The 18858-nt window shown below is 46.0% G+C and overlaps 1 long non-coding RNA gene across 1 annotated transcript in view; it reads right to left on the bottom strand.

Annotated features, from left to right (window-relative positions):
* Nucleotides 1-18858, bottom strand: part of LOC137634296 (uncharacterized) — a 62598-nt gene that overhangs the window by 28395 nt on the left and 15345 nt on the right. Inside the window, exon 2 of the long non-coding RNA XR_011042502.1 lies at nucleotides 14639-14787. This is a non-coding gene — a long non-coding RNA (uncharacterized lncRNA). The remainder of the gene's footprint in view (nucleotides 1-14638; nucleotides 14788-18858) is intronic.

Genomic DNA, 18858 nt, shown 5'->3' on the forward strand with positions numbered 1-18858 from the left:
CTGCCGTCTACATGCTGAACAGAGTTTGCATGACAAACTTGTTCTGAGCTGAAAGGTCGATGACTGGTCTCCTGCCTCCAGACGCCTTTTTCACAAGAGTCGACTGAAGAAGCCTGGAGACCCGTCAAGGACCTCCTGGAGAGAGCCCTTCTTCAACAGGGTCTGGACTTCTGACAGAGGGCTACCCTTTCTGTTGATCCCATTGCAAAGGAGTCTATTGACACTGAATTCCTGATCAGGGGAGGTAGAGATGTTGTGAATGGGACGCGATACCTTGAACGAATCACAGAGACTGTCCAGGGTTCGGCCCCGAGTTGCTTCCACCTGTCCCAGCAACTTTGCAGGTATCTCCCCACTCGTGGACAAGTGAGGGGATAGCCCTCTAGGACATTTTCCTCCCCTGGAGTACTTTGTGCCTTTCCTGTCCTCGGTCGGAAAGGGATTTTTAGACACTGCTGGCTTTGCTGCTGTCTTGTTTGTTGAGGTCTTGGCTGGACGGGACTGCTGAGGAACTGGTGGTTTATAGGGCTTGGATGTCAAAGCCCTATGGAGGAGGAAGTGCTGGAGTGCTGCAGAATTGGAGAGCCCTTGCACGCAGAGAGAGCTGGCGCGTTGGAGAACGCTGGCGAACTGGGAAGTGCTGATGCACAGGAGAGCGCTGGCGAGCCGGAGAGCGCGGGTGCGCTGGCGAGAGCGGGTGCGCTGGCGAACACGGGTGCGCTGGCGAACGCGGGTGCGCACGTGAGCGCGGGTGCGCTGGCGAGTGCGGATGCGGACGTGAGCGCGGGTGCGCAGGCAGGCGAACTGGAGAGCACTGGCAAGCTGGAAGGCGCTGATGCGTAGGAGGGCACTTGCGAGCTGTAGAACACTGACGCGCAGGGGAGCGTTAGCAAGCTGGAGAGCGCTGGTGCGCAGGAAAGCGCTGGAGTGTAGGAGAGTGCATATGTCCAGGAGAGTGCTGTCGAGATGGGGAGCCCTGGTGCACTGACAAGCTTGATGCACTGGTGAGCGCTGGTGAGCTGGCAAATGCTGAGGCTTTGAACACCGAGAACGCGCTGAAGAGCGCTGATGATCAGGAAATCGCTGGAGCTTTAGAGAGAGCTGATGCGCAGGAGAGAGCTGATGCGCAGGAGAGAGCTGATGCGCCGGAGAGCGCTGATGCACTGGAGAGCGTCGGCGTGCTGGATAGCGTTGACATGGTGGCGAGCGCTGGTGCACTGATGATCGCTAGCACCGCAGAAGGCTTACAATGCTGCATACGACAGCATGTTCGCGAGAGTGAGTGACACTTCGTCACATCGCGTGCAGGCAGGCATGGAACAGGAGTCAGAAATAGAGAAGGCAGGTCAGAAGGTCGGAGAGATGCAGACAACCGGTGTGTAGGAAGAGCTAGAACAGGGATGTTCCTTTTGGAAGGGTGAACATCCTCCAAAGGGGATCACGCACGATCTACAGAAGAGTCCAAAGCCGAAGTCCGAGGACTAGCGGCAGCATTGTCATAAGGTCCAGGAGAGGGCGAGGGTCGAGGGCCAGAAGACGATGGAAGGTAAGGCTGCAAAGACGAGGCTGAAGAGTCGAAGTGGTGCCTTTTCATAGATGGTGAAGGGATACCTCTAAGGCGAGATCTACGAGAACGTTGATGCCCTCTGGGGGCTAGTGGATCAGCAAGCTGACCTTTGGAAGCACCAGTCCTCCGCGGAGGAGTCTCTATGAGTGAACTCCTTCTCCAAGGAGAAACACTTGCAGGAGAGACAGACGAAGGACTTTGCTTTCCCCTCAAAGGACGATCAAGAACAGGGCAAGTGCAGTCAGTAGCAACAGCTGAAGAGTCTGAAGGGACAGGAGCATTGGCAGCAGCAGCAGACGACACCTCCGACACCACTACATTGACACACGACAAGAGGATCTACCTCCGAAGTCAGCGAAGGCTGCACACTAGCATCATGGATGATAAGTTGAAGCAAGGAGTCCTTGGAGGGTGGACCTGGGAGCCCAAAGGACAACCTCACCTGTAAAAAGGGAGAAAGAGACAAGGCCTCATCCATGGGGAGAGATGGGGCCGCTTTGCTAGGGGATGCAACACCATCTCTCGAGGACCAGGGTTGACTATCAGTTAAAGGGGTTATGCTACTACTCGACGGTCTCTCGGAAGAGGCCAAACGAGTCAGAAGCTTCAAAGGAAGGTCAGGAAACGGAAGAAGAAGCCAAGGGGTTTTTTCCTTTTCGAAAAACCCTTTGAAGGAGAAATATCCCGCTTTGACTTCTTCCACTAGCACCAAAACCTTTCCCACTGGGAGGTAGACCACTCCTGACATTCACTACACTTATTTTCACTGTCACACTGTTGACCTCTGCAGGAAGGGCAAAGGGTGTGACGATCGGTGTCCAAAGCCGACATGAAGGTACCAAAGGGCCGGCCTTAAAGTCCAGGGCAGGTACGCAGAGTCGGCAGAAGTCAACACAAACACACACTGATAAAGAGAATGCACAAACAAAAAGCATTAAAGGCAGTCCAAAATATTGGTAAGGATGAAAAGCAGTAACGTCCGTTCACCATCCGAGCCAAAAGCAAAGTGGGCTAAATCACAGGTGAGCGAACAGGAGCGGTAGCAAGCTAACTCCCCTAGCCCAGCTAACTAGCGGAATGGGTAGTTAACAATCGCTAAAATTTTAATGGCTCGTCCTTTCAGCTTCGCCGAAAGTAATACCACTAATAAATAGCGTAGGTTTGTATTCCAGTTGTGGAACAAATTCATTTTCAAGGTACAGTGTGTACATGATAATTTTGTACACATTCTACCATACTTTTGTTTTCTTTTTTGTTTAGAAAAGTATGGTACAATAGGTGGGGTACCGAACAAGTCCGCATCTACCATACTTTTGTATTTTCTGTTTATGAAAATACTGCACCTGTAGGCCTACACAATTACTAATGATTATATTTTTTTCCAACAGCTATATGTACATACTTTACATATGCAAATATTGTTACCATGTTACTGTGTAGATTTCAGATTCCCTACAGAACTGCACAAAAGTTGTGCCATGCTTAAAGATTGCTGCATAGAACTTTGTACTAAAATGGTGAGTGGTCGTTGTATAAAATATGTACACTTAGAGTAATTTTAAATTGTATACATATTATACAAAACCGTATTACACTACTGTACAAATTGTTTATCAACTACGTACAGCTGTACTTTTGTTTTGTTTTTGTTTACAAAAGTACAGTACAGAATGTGGGGTACCAAACAAGTCCATAACTACTGTACCATACTTTTGTATTTTCTGTTTATAAAAATGCTGCACCTATACACAATTACTAATGATTATATTTTTCCATGGCTACTGTACATACATATTGTACATATTACCGGGTTACTGTAGATGTCAGATTCCCTACAGGCGTACTGCATAAGAGACAACTCCTCAAGAATTATGTCATGCATCAAGATTGCTGAGTAGAACTTTGTACAAAAGTGGCTAATGGTCGTTTTATAAAATATGGACACTTACTTGATCTTAAATTGTTAAACATTGTACAGAACAGTAAAAGGTATTACACTACAGGTTTTGTTAATTAACTACATATTGTATTCATTTATTGTAAATGTAGGCTACATGTGCGATGGGTTGTCAAATGTAGTTGAGTTGTCTGAACAAAAACTGCGAACACTTACAGTACAGTTAAGCTGTATTGTAGTGATATTACTTTACATATATTACAGTAATATATAGCAGCGAGTCTTACAGCACAGTACAGTATTACTAGATAGGAACAACAATGTTTTGTTATAAGTGTATGATGACTACTTGGTAAAATTACAGTTTTGTACTGTACTGTTGCCTTATCGAGTCCAGTATGTAATGTACATGTGTGCACATGTACTGTACACTGTACATTTAATTATAAACTGTGATAGAAACCAAATAAATACAATATTAGAAAGTACATTGTGTCAATCATTCGCTAGGGCACACAGTCTTTGGCAAGGGGCAGTGACTTATTAGGTTAGAAGTTATGCCACCCTAGGGCATCAAACACATGCAAATTCATGCTTTTCGCGCCTGTCTCTGTTACCTAACAATCGCAAAGAATGAGGTCCAACTGTATGTACTATACAACGGATTTTGAGCGAAGCGAAAAATCTATTTTTGGTGAGATAGCCATGACGTCCTGATGGAAGGTTCCTTCAGTAGCTTCCTACGGGTGTATTTGACTACAGTAGATATTCCCAGAGAATTAAACTAATGGTTTCACAGAATTCTAACTTCTGGCGCGAGTACCCATAAGGTTTCCCTTTAGGATATCGTATAATAACAGGGGACGTATGCTTGACACGCCACATAGCTATCTGCACCCCACATAGCGTTTACGCTTCGAGGGGGAGTGTGGCAAGTATGGGAGGAGCCGTTACTAAATTCTCCTCCTTCGTTACTGTTACGGTACTCGGCGATGTCAACATCCGGCCGCCATCATGATTGAAGTCACCGATGCGCGCGATTTCCTCATTCCTTCCGGCGTTTCTGTCAGCCTCCATGATACAATAAGAAAGGGAGGGGCTTGACAGGCCAGAACAGAGAATCAGGGCGGGTCCATCAGGACGTCAAGGCTATCTCGCCCAAAAATAGATTTTTCGCTTCGCTCAAAATCCGTTTTTTGGGCTCAAGCCATGACGTCCTGATGGAAGTGTACCAGAGAATTAGTGTATCGTGGATTTTTCCCATTTTAGTAGTGCCTTCGACTTCTAAACAATATTCCTTTGGTCTGATGACCTTAGAAAAACTGTGACATCTCCGTTACATGTCACTACCAATAGCATACTATGACATGGCTTCATGCCCCATGGCAGGGAAGTCCTGTTTGGACAAAAGGAACATCTTGAAGTAACCTGATGAAGATGACTCACCTGTAGACGAAGATCTTGCCGGTCTCGCAGACAGATCAGGAAAGTTAAGTAATTGTGTTGGAACAAATATTTCACTTTTCTTTAGGTGAGTATACATCAGATAGGAGCAATATTATAACATGGATTATAATAATGATCAAAATTAGGGATAATAAAACTCTCTAACAGTAATTTATTTCATATAGTAGGGCGAAATAAGACGCATATGGTAACGAAATTTCTATTTTATTCAATAAAATATTTGAGTTAATATGAAATAAGGTACAGTAAATAAATTTCAATAAAATTTAGTTAATAAACATAGACTAAAGACTACATAAGACGTGGGTGTGGAATCTGAAAAGGACGAACTTGCCATTACACACATATGTTCCTAAGGAACTATAAGGTCTTTTAAAGTCTTAAATACACTTCATGTCCAAATAAACATGTGGCACACGTGTTCAAGTCTATGTTACTTCACCATGTAGAAGAACAGTCCGTTGTGTCACTAGGTGGCACTTAAAATCACTATGTTTCGCACTAGGGTCAACACAGCACCCGTTGAGTTAGAGTCCCGAAATAACTCACTGTTCTGCGCAGCACTAGGCAGCAGGCTTTAACACACTACCTGCTGCCACCACGTATCGCTTCAGTTCGTGCACCTGCTTCGCATAGTGTTTGAAAAACACTCTTGAGGATTTCCAGCCTGTGAAGGATCGAAGGCTTTCGAAATCCATTGCTTGAAAGAAATTTAGGGAAGAGGCGACTTTCCTGGGATCATGACCTGCGGGTGTACTGTCAGGATCCGCTCTGTGAATAAAGTAGGTGATCTTCGCCCTTAGTTGTTTGAGTGACAAATCAGATCCCGATGTTTCTCCTTTAAAGAGCTGTCCTCCACCAAAGTCTGAAGTTCTTCGAAGATAGACCTTTAGACTCTCCACTGGGCATAGAGAGAGATCTTCCTTCAGAGGGCAGATTCTCCAGGGACCCCACCTCTTAGTGGGGAGTTCGTTCTTAGCGAGAAACGTTGGGTCAGGGAAGAGGGTAAGTTTCCCTGTTTCGGCGAACTGTATCTGGCCCTCTTCTCTAGATAAGGCCACTATTTCACTGACTCAGGCTCCCGAGGCGAGAGCAAAAAGGAAAATCACTTTTTGAGTCAAGTCTTTCAGAGGGCAAGACTCATTGTCCAGACTAGAGGCAAAATGGAGAGCCTTATCAAGAGACCAGGAGATGGGTCTCGGTGGAGGTGCAGGACGGAGTCTAGCACATGCCTTTGGAAGCTTGTTAAAGATGTCGTTGGACAGGTCTATCTGGAAGGCATAAAGTAATGGTCTTGTCAAGGCCGATTTGCAAGTGGAAATCATGTTGGCTGCTAAGCCTTGTCCATGAAGGTGAATGAAGAAGGACAGACAAAAATCTATGGAGATTTCCGTAGGATTTTTTGCCTTGACGAAAGACACCCACTTCTTCCAGGATGACTCATATTGCCTTCTGGTAGACTTTGTTTTGTATTCCTCTAGGAAGTCTAAACATATCTTCAAAATTCCAAACCTTTTCTTCATGGCTAGGGAGAGAAAATCATGAGATGAAGGTCTCAAGTTTTCCTTGATGAAGCGAAGACAGTCGACTTCTGAACCTGCTGGGAGAGAACTGGGTCCGGCAGAGGGATCAGCTTGGGCTGTAGCTCCAGGACTAGAGGGAACCAGTTGCTCTGGGGCCACTTGGGTGCCACTACGGCTGCTGTTCCCTTGAAGGTTCTCAGCTTGGTGAGGACTTTCAGCAGAAGGTTGGGTGGAGGGAACAGGTAAACTTTGGACCATCTGTTCCAGTCCAGGGACATGGCGTCCACCGCTTCCGCTCTGGGGACCTCATATGGGGCCACGTAAAGAGGAAGTTGATTGTTGTCGCTCGTCGCGAAGAGGTCGATCTGCAGTTCTGGGACTTGACGGGAGATGAAGGAGAATGATCTTGCGTCTAGGGATCATTCCGACTCTATGGGGCTTGTCCTCGATAGAGTGTCCGCCGTCACATTGCAGAATCCTTGTAGGTGAACTGCTGAGAGGTGCCATCTCTTCTTGTCCGCTAGGCGGAAGATGGGCAATGAGCCCTGACGGTTGAGACATCTGACCACAACGGCGCTGTCCAGAGTTAGACGAATGTGGATTGAAGGACGAGGGGACAGTTTCTTCAGAGTAAGAAGAACCGCCATGGCCTCCAAGATGTTGATGTGAAACGTCTTGAATAGGGGAGACCATGTTCCTTGAACTTGTCACTGATGGGAGTGACCCCCCCATCCTTCTAGCAAGGCATCCGTGTGGATGGTGACCGACAGAGGTGGTGGTTGAAGAGGAACTGATCTTTTCAAGTTCTTTGCCTCTGACCATGGCTTGAGGAGTGAGCAAAGCCTGGTTGGTAGAGGTCTCTTGAGATCTCTTCGAGCGATGGATGCGTTTCTTCTCCAGACTCCCGATGCATCTTTTAGCTGTGCTCGTAGCACTGGGTCTGTCACTGAGGCGAACTGGAGGGAGCCGAGCACTTGTTCCTGTTGGCGCCTTGAAATCTGTTTGGATTTTAGGAGTCTGTACCAACCGTGTGTCACACAATTGTACATAATTCCTTTTGTATATATTATGCTTGTATCTTCGCTCTTCCCTCGCACTAAAACGAACATGAAAATTCATGTCTGGTTTTCCTCTGTAATATTGTCACTTTCTCGAACATGTATTTTCCTGTTGCCTTGATGTTTTGTATATAAAGGAGAGTGTTCCTTAATAAACAACTCAGTTGATTGCATCCTGCCTTTGAGTTCACAACCTTCTCCCTCCTTTGTCACAAGTCTCTTGACAGATCCCACTATTTTCTTCCTTTTCTTCAGAGGGATGTAAAGACGGTGTGACTGAAGGTTCCAATGGATTCCCAGCCATTGAAACTTCTGAGCTGGAGAATGTCGAGACTTTTTGGTGTTGATTTTGAAACCCAGATGTTCCAGGAACTGGGTCACCTTTCTGCAAGCACGAGAGCAATCTTCTGAGGATGCTGCCCAAACCAGCCAATCGTCTAGGTAAGCCATCACCTGGACGCCTTGAAGGCGTAGCTGTTGGACGATCGTGTCTGCGAGCTTCGTGTAGATTCTTGGAGCTACATTGAGTTCGAAAGGCATGGCCATGAAAGCGTACTGCCTTCGTTGAAGCTTGAATCCTAGGTAGGAGGAAGCCTGGTGATTCATTGGAATGTGCCAGTAGGCGTCCGCCAGGTCTATTGAGACCGTGTAAGCCTTGTGAGGTAGTAGGGCTCTTATATGTTGAAGAGTCAGCATCTTGAATTTGTTGTTCGCTATGAACTTATTGAGAGGGGACAAGTTCAGAATGACTGAGTTTGTCTGAGTCTTTCTTGGGAACACAGAATAGTCTTCCCTGGAACCTGGTGGACTTTACCCTCTTGATCACCTTCTTGTTCAAGAGTTCTAGGACATATTCTTCCAGGACGGGGGTGGAGTGTTGGAAGAAATGGTGGAAGGTTGGAGGTGGTGTTACCCAGCTCCACCCTAGTCCCTTTTTGATGATGCTGTGGGCCCAAGGATCGAAGGTCCAGCGATCCTGGAAGTGGCGGAGTCTTCCTCCCACCGGAAGCACTTCATTGCTTCTGGTTTCCCGAGGGTTTACCACCTCGGCCGCCTGCTCCCCTTCCAACTCTCCCTCTAGATGGACGTCGAGAGGAGTCTTTGCCGGGACCTCTACCTTTGGGGCGAAAGGTAGTGGATTGCCTTTCATAGGCTGGTGTGAAGACTGGTGACTGAGCCACCACCGGCTGAGGGACCAACTGAAAGGTCTGCTGTGGCTGAGCCACCAACTGGGGAGTAGCGGGTGCCGGAAACTGGCGTTTAGCCAGACGCTGTTGGGGTCGGGGCTTGTTGGACTTCTTAGGTTGGGGGCCGTCATCCTGAGAAGATTTCTTCTTTCGGGACATGCCCCACTTGTTGAGAAGGTTCCGGTTCTCAGTGGCGGCTCTGTCCACAATCTCTTTCACGAGGTCGACAGGATATTTGCCCCAGATATTGGAGGAAATCAGTTTCCGGGGTTCGTGTTTGACGGTGGCATCCGCAAAAGCGAATTCTCTACAGGCTCTCAGGGCCTTGATGAAGATATACAAATCCTTCAGCAAGGTGGCAAGGTGGGTCTTCGCAAGAACCATGTAGAAGCCTGGGACCTGAATGTCCCCGGCCATTGTCTCAAGTTGTACTTGAAGAGAGAGAGGCAGCCAGCCTCTCTTTTGTGTCTTGCTCCCAATGCAGAAGGTATTCGGTGAGCTTGGGGAGGTTTTCGTTAAACTGACGTCCCGCAATGTCAGCCTCCAACTTTCCAACTGCGAAAGTTAACTGGATATCTTTCCAGCTTTTGTCGTCGGGAGGGAGGGCGAGGGAGAGAGGCCTACATTCCTCCAATGTAGGGCAGGGTTTTCCTTCCTCCACCGCCTTCAACACTGCCAGCAAAGCCTTTTCGGCGAAAGGAAAGACCGTGGTGGGAGGAGCAAGAAAGGACGGGTGCTTCTTGCTTAGGGCCGGCACCTTGGAATTGGTGTAGCCCCTGCTCTTGAGGCAGTCGGCCAGAAGAGCTTGAGCCTTAGTATGGTCAAACAATATGACCTCCTTGGGATCGGTCTCCTTCTTGGAGACTGGTTCAGATTTGAGATGGACGGTAGGCCAGAACTTCACCTCTTAAAGGGGGACGGTGCCTAGCTTGGGGTTGATGACGATGCGTCCACTTGTAATGGGCATGTGTTCAGCATGCCACCAACGGTTTGTCACCAAGCAGGAGGGAAGATCCTTGACGCTGATCTTCTTTGGCGTCTGTTTTGACATGCGCATGATTTCCCTCTTAAGGTTCGCATGCCCCTGGCGTAACTTCTCATCCAGGAGTGCCACTAACGCTTGGAGGGTATCCTGGGTGCCCACCACTGCAGGTACTGGAGTGGCAGATGTAGGGGGGACTTGTTCCGAAATCGCAACGGAAGAAACAGAGGGTGCGCGGGCGATCTCGCCCTCGGAGTCAGGAGTCTCCACTTGGTCTTCCTCTTCTTGACCCTCAGCCATCAGGGTCCTTTCGGTATTATCCGACACATCCGACATCTTCTCCACTTCGTCTATATGACAGTCTTGGAGAGTGTCCGAAACGTCAGGCTCAACCGTCAGTTGGACGCAGGGGATCTCATCCTTGGGAATGACGGCATCCGCAGATACCTTGGGAAAGAGCAAGGCTCTCATCCTTTTGCTTGGGAGATAAGGCCCCGTGGCGTTCTTTTGGAAACCACACACCCACTTGCGCAGTTTCTCTCGGGCGATGTCCCTGGCCTCCGCTGACGGAGGGTTATATAACGCTTCACCAAGCAGGTTCTTACACACAGGGCAGACCTGCGGGTCCCAATAGCGAAGATTCCCTTTCGAGATTGAACAGCCAGCGTGGGTTCGGCACGCCAGGTGGCCGTAAAAGTCGGGGCGACGAACGCTACAGAAGGCGCTCTCACACCGTAAGTACTCCTCCTGTAAAAGAAAGAGGCAAATGAGTCTTTGGAAGTCAATGACAGTATGGCTTACAGTAATCTTAGATTAGTATTATGTTATTAAACTTATAAGATTCCTTTTCATGTATAAGCTTAGGATAGATAAGCTAGAAAGGAGGCAGGAAAGACATACTTGTGCATCCCGCCCAGCCAATTGCCGTGACCCCACACCGTAACTAATTCAAGGAGCCCGTCATGAGCCCTGGAAGGAGGAAGAACATCCACATTGGATGAGCTAAGCTTAGGCTTCCTCCAAGGAATTAGATACAGTGAGAGGGGGAACTGAAATCATTCAGTATAGAAGAAAAGGGGAGGAATATTCTAATCCCCCCCTAATCAGGATAGGTTCTGGCAAAAGACTGCGCCTGGATGCACAGAGTATGCTGGAAAATTTTTACTGCACAACTATACGTAATAGTTTTCAGTCTAGGGTATTTGATATACCATAGATGTACTTGCTATTATCTATAGCTGTACAATAATCACCGCCGGCACTGGACCGGCAGGGGGAAGGAGTGACTGTCCACTGTATAGGTAAGTTAGAAGGCACCGGCAGAGTGAAGGCATGCCGGAAGCGCGCTGGGCGCCGGCAAATCTTCATCAAGGGGAGACCTTTCCAAGCCATCAGTCTATGTGGCAGAAGGAAGGCAACACCTTATATGATGGCAGATCGCCGGCAAGTCAGCGGCCCCCGGCAGCCGGCAGGTGACCGGCGAAGATATACCGACACTGACATCATTCAATGAGACAGTGAGGATACCGAAGGCCCTGACGGCTGTCGCCGGCAGGGTGGAGGCGGCAGTGGACCAGCACTGGGAGAAAGAGAGAGATAGAATAGGAGGAGAGAGAGGGAAGGGTAGTACTCAACACCCGTAACCCTTCTTCCTCCGGAAATAGTGTTCAAATGAAAGGGAGAGGGTGGCAACCTTTCATCCAGTTGCAACGGAGCCGGCAGTCAGCTACGGTTGCAGGTGGCGGCCAAGGGAGGACCGAAGAACACTCAAAGATAGTGAGGTCTTCCGCCGGCAGACCGACCTGTCGTATGCTATCCCATAGTTCGACTATATGCAGGAAGCGTAGCAGATCGGATTAACCAACGAAAGGACCAGGCCAAACCCACAACCCACCGGCATGCGGTGGAAATGTAGGACGGCGGACAGGGTATGATGGCTCAGCCAACACAAAGTGATAGATGGGGGGAGGGGTAAGGGTCCGGAGGGGGAGTGTAGGGGGGAGGCGTAGCTCCCACCGGCACTCCCAAGGGTGGGGATTCTGTTCAGGGCTAGCCTATCTAGGAAGGAAGAATCCCTTCTCCAGCCTAGGGTAGGTTAGCACAGAGAAGGTACAGCACTAATGTCCTGTCCTAAACTATAAAGAAGCAGAATCCCTTTGACTGCCTAACCTAGGGTAGGGAGCTAGTCCCCCAAACTAGGAAAGACAGGGGTAGGACAAATCGCTAGGCCACAGGGAGGAAGGGTCTTAACCCAACCAAGTGTGGACTAGGGGGAAGGGCAGAGCCCCTCCATCTTCCCCCACCAGCAGGACCCAGAAGAAGAGTACATTCTCCTAATGGGGAGCTGGGGGCAAAACGATAGGTACTCTGAGGTTCCGACACAAACTCAAAGCGCATGTACTATGGCAAGGAGTGGGGAAGGAGAATCCTACCCCTAACCTTACCCGAATGCGATTCGAGGTAAGGACGACTAGGATGTAGCCTAGGCTACCACAGAGGGAGAAGATTACCTTAGATAAGGTAACTGGGGAGGTAAGAAAGTAAACAAGAGCCCTAGCGTTAAGTTAGGGGCAAGGGAGTCCACTACCAAGATCACCGAAACCCTTTGTATACTTCCTAGAAGGCGAAAAAACATATGTGCAATCACTGAATCTTATATGTATAAATGCCTATATTTTCATTTCGTAATTTAACACTAGGAACACTTATTATATCATGCAAGAAAGTAAACAAGAACACTTAGGCTATCAAGCCTAGGGGCTAGGCTAGCATACTAGCATGAGAATTCGGCTACCTGCGTTCGCCGAAAATGAATACTGTCGGCATACTGTAATATAACTAATTCCTAGCAATGAAGACTAAATAACTAATGTTGATTATTAGTTACAAGACCGGGAAGGTTGTTCTGGCTAACTAAATAAAGCATGCGAGGCGAACAACAGCATCGCATCATGACGCCTCCGGTCGGGGCACAGCTCCGCCACAAAACACAGGATTTTAAGATAAAAGAGCGTTACTTTACGGCTGGAGCTTATTTATACAATACAAGAATATGGTACTCAACTTTCCAGAAGAAGGCGAGGCTGAAGATTGTGACATTGCGAAAATACTTAGCGAACACTGGGAAAAACACCTAGTCAGAAACGCTACGTACGAAGGAATGAGGAAATGGCGCGCATTGGTGACGTCAATCAAGATGGCGGCCGGATGTTGACATCGCCGAGTACCGTAACTGTAACGAAGGAGGAGAGTTTAGTAATGGCTCCTCCCATACTTGCCACACTCCCCCTCGAAGCGTAAACGCTATGTGGGGTGCAGATAGCTATGTGGCGTGTCAAGCATACGTCCCCTGTTATTATACGATATCCTAAAGGGAAACCTTATGGGTACTCACGCCAGAAGTTAGAATTCTGTGAAACCTTTAGTTTAATTCTCTGGGAATATCTACTGTAGTCAAATATACCCTTAGGAAGCTACTGAAGGAACCTTCCATCAGGACGTCATGGCTTGAGCCCAAAAATGCCCCGTAGATTTAATGTAAATGTATAGCATATACTTTGTGTAATACTGTATGGGTCTGTAAACATATTGCCACACCTCAACACTATCACTCAACATACTATTGATGTAGGTATCCAAAGAACACCTACATCAACAATAATTGGAGAAGAAGAATGAAGAGCAACCAAGTAGCCTAGCTTCATAGTGTATTTTGAAATACAAATACAGTATAGCCTACACACTGTAGATTTAATTTAAATGTACATTATGTACTATACTATATTTATTTGTACATGTATAGTGCACAGCAGTATGTACATACAGTTACACCTCAGCACTAACACACAAAATATAATTTACTGTATGTAATTATCCGAAGAACGTTGTCATTGTCATCAACATCCAAAATCACCAAAGAATAAGAACAAAGGAACCAGCGCGTGTAAACAATTAGCCTAGCTTAGTACAGTAATAAATTTAACATACTGTACTATGTACAGTATGTATTGGGTACTGTATTTTGTAAACATACCCTACACTATGTAAAATATACTAAATACTCAGCCATGTCACCCAATATATTATCAATAAAGGTATCTTTAGATCAGTCTTCATCATCAACATCCACGATCATTGGAAAAGAAGAATGAGGAGTCAGTGAGTGACCAAGTAGCCTAGCTCAGTACTGCATTTTAAAGAATAAGGGTAGCTTAGCAGTGTATCTTAAATACCATTTTAAACAGTCTGATTACCTTAATACCTTAGCTGTGCATTTTGAATCGTGTGTATAGCTTAGTACTGTAGTGCATTTCAAATAGTTTTTACTGCATATGCACTATGGTTTTCATGTAAATTTACAATACAGTATGTACTATTTGCACTATGTACTTTATTATATGTAGGCCTATTTATAGATGTACAGTATACTAGATTAGGTACAAATATAGTAGTGACATCTTAGTTTACGTGGTATTTAGGTAACAAACTCCCATAAATGCTGCAAATCCATAACAAATTAATGTGCTCATCTATTAAGACTACTCACAACCCTAACCTTGCTGACTTTTGACTTACCACCATAATTAAGCCACATCTGCTTCCGTGAGGTCTACTGTGTAGTGAAGTGTACTGTGCTCAATAAAAAAGGAAGCACATTGTTATGGAAGAACTATGAATGGTATATATTAAACGTACAGTAGCCTACAGTACCTGCAACTAAACAAACCATCAAAGGAGTACTGTAAACTTACTGGCTATTCCTAAACCTTTTTATTAGTCATGTACAACATGCTCATCATCACTTCTGTATTTTAACAGAAAATTTACATATTTTTATGCAGTTAAAATACAACCTCTCTCGCTGTCTCTATTTCTCACTTTCTTATTACTACTGTATATGGACACTATTGCAAAAACAGTAATGATGACATGTATATTGGACATATTGATAACTTACCTGTAATGCCACAAAGAAACTGGGTTATACTGCAAAGGGGTACAATTTGTGAGGAAGATGAGGATAAAATGCCATTCAGTTACAGATGGGATGCTGTGAAGTGAAGATACTGGATGGCATGACACATCTACATGGACTCATCATCAATGCTGTAAAGAAAATGAATTCTATTAACGTACAGTAATAGATTCTGAAATCTACAAGCTTTTGATTATTTGTTTTCATCTCGTTAACACAGTGTACGACACCATTACAGTTCCAGCTTTCACAACAGCAAGAGAAGTGTTCAAGTTAAAGTAGATTGTCCCCTGTCAACTTTGCATGATCTTTAACTCAGTTTTATATAATAGTTAACCTACTTTAAGGTTGGACCAATTTTTGGTAAGATTGAAACTAGCATAGCCTACAGTTGTTTGCATATACCAGCGCATGACCCCTTCAGAGGTCTGGCTTTCATGTCAGTATGGGAAGTATTTAGGTTAAAGTATTCTGTCACTTATTTTCTTTACACAATTATTTAACTAAGCTTTCATATGAATCCTTAGCCTAGTCTAAGTTGTAGATGAAGTCTTAGCCTAGTCTAAGTTGTGGATGAATTCTTAGCCTAACCGAAGTTGTGGATCCTTTGGATAAGTTTTAGTACTGGCCTCAGGTAGCCCAAAGTTGTTAGTGTATACTTAAATGGATCATAAAAAGGGTTCTAGTTTATAATGAAGTCAGTAATATTATCTATATGATTTATTATGTGTTCATGAACAAATATATATATATATATATATATATATATATATATATATATATATATATATATATATATATATATATATATATATATATATATAACGGATTTTGAGCGAAGCGAAAAATGATATTTTAATTATAAAATAAATTTTTGAATATACTTACCCGGTGAATATATAATAGCTGCTGCTCCAGCGGCTCGACAGAAAAACACACAAAAACTCGCGAGCGATCGCTATGAAGGTTGCGGGTGTGCCCACCAGCGCCAACTATCGGCCAGATACCGCATATGCATGTAAACAAGCCTCAATTCTTCTCGTCCCGCTGCGTCTCTATTGGGCAGGAAGGGAGGGCCTTTAATTTATATATTCACCGGGTAAGTATATTCAAAAATTTATTTTATAATTAAAATATCATTTTTAAATATTTAACTTAGCCGGTGAATATATAATAGCTGATTCACACCCATGGTGGTGGGTAGAGACCAGAGTTAATAAAGTTTACAGCGTATATGCTTAGATTTTTTGACAGTTATAACATAACAAAACCCAAATATATAGGTACCTGGTAAGGAAGTTGACTTAGACGATTACTCTGCCTTGTTAGTCTGTCTTCCTCACGAAGCCCAGCGATCCTCTTAGGATGCTGAAAGACTCCCAGGAGCTGAAGTATCAAGGGCTGCAACCCATACAACAGGACCTCATCAAACCCCTAATCTGGGCGCTCTCAAGAAATGACTTTGACCACCCGCCAAATCAACCAGGATGCGAAAGGCTTCTTAGCCTTCCGTACAACCCAAAAAACAAGATTAAAAACATTTCAAGAGACAGATTAAAGGATATTGGAATTAGGGTAATGTAGTGGTAGAACCCTCACCCACTACTGCACTCGCTGCAACGAATGGACCCAGTGTGTAGCAGTCCTCGTAAAGAGTCTGGACATCTTTTAAGTAAAATGACGCGAATATCGACTTGCTTCTCCAAAAGGTCGCGTCCATAATACTTTGCAGAGATCTATTTTGCTTGAAGGCCACGGAGGTTGCTATAGCTCTTACTTCGTGCGTCTTAACCTTAAGCAAACATCGGTCTTTCTCATTCAAGTGAGAATGAGCTTCTCGTATTAAAAATCTGATAAAATATGACAAAGCATTCTTTGACATAGGCAATGATGGTTTCTTAACTGAGCACCATAATGCCTCAGATCTACCTCGTAAGGACTTAGTACGGGCTAAGTAGAACTTAAGAGCTCTAACAGGACATAACACTCTTTCCAGTTCGTTGCCTACGATCTCTGATAAGCAAGGAATATCAAAAGATTTAGGCCAAGGACGAGAAGGCAGTTCATTTTTGGCCAGGAAACCAAGTTGAAGTGAACAAGTGGCTTTTTCTGTAGAAAAGCCGATGTTCTTACTGAAGGCATGAAGTTCACTGACCCTTTTAGCCAAAGCCAAGCACACTAGGAAAAGTGTCTTGAGGGTGAGATCCTTCAGGGAGGCTGAATGTAATGGCTCAAACCTGTCTGACATGAGGAACCTTAGGACCACGTCTAAGTTCCATCCAGGAGTTGCCAAACGACGTTCCTTAGAGGTCTCGAAAGACTTAAGGAGATCTTGGAGATCTTTATTGTTGGAAAGATCTAAGCCTCTATGACGAAAGACCGAAGCCAACATGCTCCTGTAGCCCTTAATCGTGGGAGCTGAGAGGGAGCGAACATTTCTCAGATGTAAAAGAAAATCTGCGATTTGGGCTACAGAGGTACTGGACGAGGACACAGATGCTGACTTGCACCAGTCTCGAAAGACTTCCCACTTCGACTGGTATACTCTAATGGTAGAAGCTCTCCTGGCTCTTGCAATCGCACTGGCTGCCTCCTTCGAAAAGCCTCGAGCTCTTGAGAGTCTCTCGATAGTCTGAAGGCAGTCAGACGAAGAGCGGGGAGGCTTTGATGGACATTCTTTACGTGGGGCTGACGTAATAGATCTACCCTTAGAGGAAGACTTCTTGGAAAGTCTACGAGCCATCAAAGTACCTCGGTGAACCACTCTCTCGCGGGCCAGAGGGGAGCAACCAACGTCAACCTTGTCCCTTCGTGAGAGGCGAACTTCTGCAGTACCTTGTTGACAATCTTGAATGGTGGGAATGCATATAAGTCCAGATGAGACCAATCTAGGAGAAATGCGTCTATGTGTATTGCTTCTGGGTCTGGGACTGGAGAGCAATAGATTGGAAGCCTCTTGGTCATCGAGGTGGCAAAGAGGTCTATGGTGGGTTGACCCCAAGTCGCCCAAAGACTCTTGCACACGTCCTTGTGGAGGGTCCATTCCGTGGGAATTACCTGACCCCTCCGACTGAGACAGTCTGCCAAGACGTACAAGTCGCCCTCGATAAATCTCGTTAACAGGGAGATGCCTCGATCTCTTGACCAAATGAGCAGGTCCCTTGCGATCTCGTACAGCGTGAGGGAGTGTGTGCCTCCTTGCTTGGAGATGTACGCCAAAGCTGTGGTATTGTCGGAGTTGACCTCTACCACTTTGTTTCGAAGGAGACTTTCGAATTTCATCAAGGCCAAGTGGACTGCCAAAAGCTCCTTGCCGTTGATGTGCATGCTCCTCTGACTTGAGGTCCACAGACCTGAGCATTCCCGACCGTCCAGGGTCGCACCCCAACCCAAATCCGACGCGTCTGAGAACAACACGTGGTTTGGGTTCTGAACTGCTAGGGATAGTCCCTCTCTCAGACTGATATTGCTGTTCCACCATTTCAGGCATGCCTTTACTGGTTCGGAGACCGGGATTGATACCGTCTCTAACGTCTTGTCCTTGTTCCAGTGAAAGGCTAGATGGAACTGGAGAGGCCGAAGGTGTAGTCTTCCTAGCGAGACAAACTGCTCCAGGGATGATAGAGTTCCTACGAGACTCATCCAATTCCTGACTGAGCACCGTTCTCTCTTCAGCATTAGTTGGACTTTGAGCAGGGCTTGATCTATTCGGGTGGCAGACGGAAAAGCCCGAAAAACTGGACTGCGAATCTCCATCTCTAAATATAGAATAGTTTGGGATGGAATCAGCTGGGACTTTTCTAGGTTGACCAAAAGTCCCAATTCCTTGGTCAGATCCAACGTCCAATGAAGATCCTGCAGACAGCGATGACTGGACGAAGCCCTGAGAAGCCAGTCGTCCAAGTACAGGGAGGCTCGGATTCCCGATAAATGGAGGAATTTTGCCACATTTCTCATGAGCCTCGTAAACACGAGAGGAGCAGGACTGAGGCCAAAGCACAGGGCCCAAAACTGGTATACCACATTCCTGAAAACAAACCTCAGAAACGGTTGGGAATCTGGGTGTATAGGAATGTGGAAGTATGCATCTCGTAGGTCGAGAGAGACCATCCAGTCTCCCTTTCTGACCGCTGCTAAGACTGACTTCGTGGTCTCCATAGTGAACTTTGTTTTCGTAACAAAAACGTTGAGCGCACTGACGT

Source organism: Palaemon carinicauda, chromosome 44 (genome assembly GCF_036898095.1).
Source record: "Palaemon carinicauda isolate YSFRI2023 chromosome 44, ASM3689809v2, whole genome shotgun sequence".
Lineage (NCBI taxonomy): Eukaryota > Metazoa > Arthropoda > Malacostraca > Decapoda > Palaemonidae > Palaemon > Palaemon carinicauda.